Genomic DNA, 6,563 nt, shown 5'->3' on the forward strand with positions numbered 1-6,563 from the left:
GCCTACGACCGGCTGGCAAGGGGACGTTCGGCCTCGCGCATGCTCTCTCCGCTCCGGGGCGTGGGGAATTGGCGGGGGCGGCGAACGCCGATCGCGTCGAGCGTTCTCATCCGTGAATCGGGGCTCTGCGCGCTCCAGGCCTTAGAGCTTCGGCTGCCCGGGTGGTGCAGCTACCTTGTCCCGGTGTCCCCGTGGGCGTCCGAGCGAGAGGCTTCACTCACGTGGATAGCTCTGGGCTGACGTGGGAAAAGACAGCCAGGTGGAGGAGGTTGGAACTAAATTCAGAGGTTCCCTGTGGCTCCCACTTGCTCTAAACAGGGTGGGCCCGGTCACACGTAACTGTCCCTGCAGCCACGGTCTTGCCTGATCCGTACCCGACTTTCAGGTGAAGGTGGACTGAAGTAATACTCGGGTGGCCTCTGGCGTAACAATTCAGCTTGTAGCTACAGCAAGCCTGGGCCTTGCAGCATCATAAAAATGCTGCCAACATTGCTTTGACAATGCCACTTACTGCTCGGAAGTTTGTAAATCCCGTATCTTGACGACCAGTCATCAAAGCTTTCCTAAATCTTTGCCCCGCCTGTAGGAATAAATCTATAATTACTGAGCCGGGATGCACGAAAAATGTTCTTAGAGAACAAGTAACCAATGACATGTAAGGAAACAATTACCATATGGAAGCCGGTGGAAAGATCCCAGTCAGTAGAGTTTAGCCTTTGAAATTTCACAGGGATTATGCAGAAAGGGCAGCGTTTGTGTTTTGTCTTGGGGTGAGGCAGGTATCTCCTACTCTAAATAATGCGAGAAAGAGGGTCTGACTTATGCAGTAGGCATTTTCATCTCTTACCTTTCTCCTTAAGTCTGTTATCAGCATTTTGCAAGTGTTAAAACTAAAGGTTAGGTGTTTTAAGAAAAGTTCTTAAAGAGATAATAAAGACAAAACCTTTCAATGATCCCATGCTGTCACCAGAATAATGTGGATTTAGCACTACTGTTAACCATTTTTACAGCAAGTATGTGTAGGTCATATACTTAATTCATAAATTACAAGCATAAGGTCCCTGCCCTCAGGGAATTAGGAGATACTCATGAATAGGTAAATGGCAGTATAAAACAACTGACTGTGCAAAAGGTATCATAAGACACCATCAGCTCTATGGCTCTATAAGCAGCTCTATAAGCAGTATAGAATTGCAGTAGCCTTCTAACAGGTCGTTTTGCTGTGAAAATTCCATACAGCCTAGTTCCATTCAGGAGCTAGAGTGATCCTGGCAAGGACACCTGAAGCTGGTCCTAATACATGGTTGGGATGGCTCTTTCAACCTACAACGTAATGAGAGCCTACAGTAAATAAGGTGGGGATGGCAGGACTTCCTTGGCAGAATATGAGGAAGGAATGAGAAGCCTCAGGCAGGTGGTGTTCTTGCAGTGAATTTGTTATGTGAGAACAAAGACCCCAACTCCTCACTGTGTGCCTTAGGAAGGCCTAGTGGATGATGACTTCCATAAGGCAACAAGGAATGTGCCGGTGAGACGCTTGGTGTCCTCTAAGCCAAGGCTGCAATAGAAGATGCTTTCATGGAACTAGGCTCGCTGGTATTGATGGGGATGACAGGCGTGATAGGATTCCAGAAGAGCAGAAGCCCAGTGGCGGCATTTAATCAATACAACCAAATGGATGTAATTACTGTCACCAGCAGCAAAAACAGAGTGGCAAACAGGGTGCCTTGTCCTTTAGGCTTATATCAGTGTACTAGTAAGGATGAGATAAATGTACATCCTACCAGCAAAGTACTTGTCTTGAGTACCTAAAAAAACAAATAACAGCTAGCGAGCAAAAGGTTGGCATTCAGCTGCCTCAATAAAAGTAACCTCACACCCACACCCATCAACCGAAAGGGATCCAGGTCCCTTGCAGAAGAACCCTTTAATACCACTGCAAGTATCTGCAATAGATATTCCTCAGTATATCTCCCAAGGGACCTGCAGCTATTTACCCAAGGCCTTGTTCACTATTGGAATTGAATTACCAGCTTTTCAAAGGCTTTTTGGCATAGGGACTAAGCTAACATTGCTGCCAAAGGATCCAAAATGGAAGCCAGGTGATAAAAAGACTTCCGGCCAAAGTTTGTCTCATAATGTTTCTAATGGGACTGTGGATTCACCTTGGAGTTAATTCTTTGGTCCCCAAGGGCATAATCGGTATTGACATTCTCAGCAACTGATAGAGCCTTCTCTGATCTATGGAGTGAAAGTTATTAATATGGTAGGAAGGGCCAAGTGGAAGCTCCTGAAATTGTCTCCCCTCCCTGGCCCAAGATATAAATAGTAAATGAGAAGCATACTGCATCCAGCTTTCACTATAAGCAAAGACTGAAAAAAAGTACACGGGACGATGACCTACATCATATCGCCACCCAGTTCAACTTTTTTTGGCACCTGGGGAAAAATAGGTGGATCATGGTGTATTATGGTTAAGTGTAGACTTAACCAAGTGGTAGCTCCAATAGCAGCTGCTGTGCCAGTTGTATTTTTCCTAGAATAGACAAAACCAGCCTCTTGTTATGTGGCTCTTGAGCTGGCAAACGCCCCATCTAAAGACATAAAATTATTTGCTCTTTTGTGAAAATGACTGTAATACACATTTACCATCTTTCGCCAGGGCTATGATAACTTTCCTGCTCTCTGTCCCAATTTAGTGCTGCAGGAACTTTGATTATTGTGAAATTTGGTTGGTTTTCTGGATTATTGTCATCATGCTAATTGGATCTAGAGATAATTCAAGTACTGGATACCCTGGGAAAATGCATGTGTTCCATCGGGTGGGAGATAAGCCCTTTAAGGATTCAGAGCCTGCCAAATTTGGGGGAGGTCTAATGATCTGGGAGAGTCTGTGACATCCCTTCTTAGTTTGTTTTCCCTTGGAATAAGGACTTGAGACAAGAAGTCTTCCAAAGGTTATTTGGAAGGTCATCCTGGGAAGCAAAAGCTAGACAGTGAGGCAGAGAAAGAGGAAAGGCAGTGCTGGTTGTTATTGATGGTGCTGCTCTGGGCAGGGGGAATGAATTCCTGCAGGACTGACAGCCAGAACGATAGGAGTCTGGAACATTTATCTGCTAACTCCTGTTCCTCAAACTTCCAGAATGCCCGTGAAAGCAATCTAGAGGACATCCTGAGGCAAGAAGCAGAGAGACTCACAATGCCTGCTTGAGCTGAAATACTGTAAGTATAAAGTGCATCTGAGCTCACACAAAAGTGATTTAGGTATTATCAGGTCAGACAAGTGCAGCAGCCATCTGTTAAATGATGAAAATGTGCATTAAGGATCAGGTCTGAGCAGATCCAGAGGGCACAAGTGTGTTAGATGAGCAAATGGCCCAGATTATCATGCTACCTACCCCTGCAGCCCCAGTGCCTCTCCCTCGATTCACACCTATGGACTCATAAGGGGCTTCCCTATGACCCCTGAATGACCTAAAGCAAAAACTAACATGGGTATTTTACAAGGATTGGTTCATGCGATATGTTGGTGTGAACTGAAAATGGGTTACTGTTCTACCGCCCAATTAGGCGTGGTCCTAAAATACAGTGGTAAGGTGAAATGCCCCCAGTGGGCTGGGTTGTAAGCCCTTGGTTGTCCACCTTGTGGGGGGAGAAATGTCCTGTCCATTGTGAATAGTGTCTAATGTTGTCAGGGTCCAAGAAGGAGCAACATTGGAAGATTGGAGACAAGAAACTCTGGGAAAGAGACGTGGATAGACCTAAGACATTGACACAAAATCTGTGAGTTTTTGTGTTTCATTTAATACCTTCTATAGAGTCTTCACCATAAGGGAGATCCTCAGTAAGAAAGTGGACAGGATGACTTTTCCAATGCATGTGACTCAGTTATTGTTCTCAGCTACGTCAGTGCTTGCACAGTGGGCTTATGTACAGAATAGCCATGATGGCAAAGGGTGTAGATACATGGACCGAAAAACAGCTCTTACTAAAGCTGATCCAATTACTACCTCTTTGAATGTTCTTCCTGCCAGGAGCAGAGACTGATGCTGAGCTCATGATAAGGAGAACAGCCAGCTTGGTTGATCACATTAGACCCCTTTCTTCTTGGAGAAAGCAGTGAGCTGTCTTCCCTGCATAACAATTTTCTCTGTCCATAGTGCCTCTATGAGCACTACCGTGTGATAGGTTAACAGAATCCCTGCTTTTCTGACATAACATTGCCTCAGACTAGGGGACCCATTTTTTTTTTTAAGATTTATTTATTTATTTCCCCTTCCCCCTGCCCCAGTCGTCTGTTCTCTGTGTCTATTTGCTGCGTGTTCTTCTTTGTCTGCTTCTGTTGTTGTCAGTGGCATGAGAATCTGTGTTTTTTTTGTTGTTGCATCATCTTGCTATGTCAGCTCTCCGTGTGTGCGGTGCCATTCCTGGGCAGGCTGAACTTTCTTTTGCGCTGGGCGACTCTCCTTACGGGGGCGCACTTCTTGCGTGTGGGGCTCCCCTACACGGGGACACCCCTGCATGGCACAGTACACCTTGCGTGCATCAGCTCTGTGCGTGGGCCAGCTGCACATGGGTCAAGGAGGCCCGGGGTTTGAACCGCGAACCTCCCATGTGGTAGATGGACGCCTTAACCACTGGGCCAAGTCTGCTTCCCAAGGGGACCCATTTTATGGTAAAGGAGATACGATAATCGGCTCATGACTGTGAGAGCCATTTTTCCTACCATATACTGCATCACCTGGAGACAGTTAGCCTAATAGAACACTGGCATGGTCTACTGAACAGCAGTGTCCTAGTTTGCTACAGTTGCTATAACGAAGTATTATAGACTGGTTGGCTTAAACGATGGGAATTTATTGTCTCACAGTTTTGGAGGGTGAAAATCCACAATCAAGGTATCAACGAGATCCTGCTTTCTCTGAAGTCTGCAACATTCTGATGGTGGTTTGCTGGCAACCCCCAATTCAGTCTCTGATTCAGTCACATGGGCATCTGTCTCCTCCTGACTGTGCCCGATTTCCCCTGCTTATAAGGATTCCAGTCATATTGGATTAAGGTCTACCCTGATTCAGTTTGGCCTCACCTTAACTACTAACATCTTCAAAGATCCTATTTACAAACAGGTTCATGCCCACAGGATCAGGGTTAGGACTTGAACGTGTCTTTATGATGGGCATGATTCAATCCACAATTAGCTAAGTCTGCTCAGAAACAATATCCTGCTAGAGATGCTGTCTCCCAGGATGCTTATATGCACAGAACCTACAGCTGATGTATGGTCTGTGTCTTCTTAGCTAGGATACATGAGTCTGCAAACCAAGAAGTAGAAATAGTATTGACCCCTTTTACCATATCCTATTCCTTAGATTAGAGGTTCTTGATTCTATGGAAAAAATTCTACCAGGTAATATCATAAGACTCACTGATATTGAAGTTATGACTGCTTCCTAATCATGTGAGTGCCTAATACTAGTGGACAAGCAGGTGGAGAAGAGACCTGAAAAGGATTTACCACAAAATAAAGACACTGAATATTATGAATGTTGCTGTATATGATGGTGACAAAGAGGCTATATGTATGCAAATCTAAAGGATTCACTGAGGGGGGACTCTTGGTATTTCCATGTTAAGTATTAATGGTGAATGGGTAATTGCAGCAACCATTACTGCTCAGATCTCAGTCACTAGGCAAACAACCTACACCAAATGTAAGAGAAATCTAGAATGGGTGGTGGAAGAGGGGAAAGCTATCAACAAAAGCCAATAGACTTAAAGACAGATTAGATATGAGATATGAATGAAAGAGAGAAATTAATGATGACTGAAATTTTTGACCGGAGCAAATGAAAGGATAGAGTTGCCAATAACTGAGATGCGGAAGACGGTGGTTTTCATGGAAATTAGTTTTTGTTCGTGTTAAGTTTGAACTGTCTATTATGTTTGAATTTTCTATTAAGTCAGGAGGGCAATTGGATATATGGTTCTGGAGTTAAGCTGGATTTATGAACTCAGGAGTCATCAGCTGACATGTTATTGAAAGACATGGGTCTAGATAAGATCCCTGAGTAGAGGCAGAAGTGGAGAGAAGAGAAGAATTCAAGGAGTGAGTCTCCAAGTGAGGAAGTGGGAGAGAGGAGGAGGAACCAGCAAGGGTGACTGAGTAGAAGCAGTCATTGAGAGAGCATGGGTCCACTAGAAACCAAATGGAAAAAATGTTTTAAGGAGGAGAAAGTGATCAGCTGCATCAATTAATGCCAATTGGTGTCACCTAGTGTTATGTCTATGAAGAATCATCTTGCTGAGTTTTAATGTGTAGACTCTGGAGTTAGACTAAATTCATGTCCTTACATCACTGCTTGCTTGTTGCATGTCTTTGGGTAAATACTTAAATCCTCTAAGTCTCAGTCTCCCCATTTGGAAAATGGGGCTGACAGTAGTGCCTAACTGCTGTTGGGATGGTTAAGTGATAAGATGGGATGATTAAGTGAAAGAGGATTGTAGCAGTTTGATATGGTTATGAATTCCAAAAATAGGTATTGGATTATGTTGGCAATCTGGTC

This window comes from Dasypus novemcinctus, chromosome 22, assembly GCF_030445035.2.
Source record: "Dasypus novemcinctus isolate mDasNov1 chromosome 22, mDasNov1.1.hap2, whole genome shotgun sequence".
Lineage (NCBI taxonomy): Eukaryota > Metazoa > Chordata > Mammalia > Cingulata > Dasypodidae > Dasypus > Dasypus novemcinctus.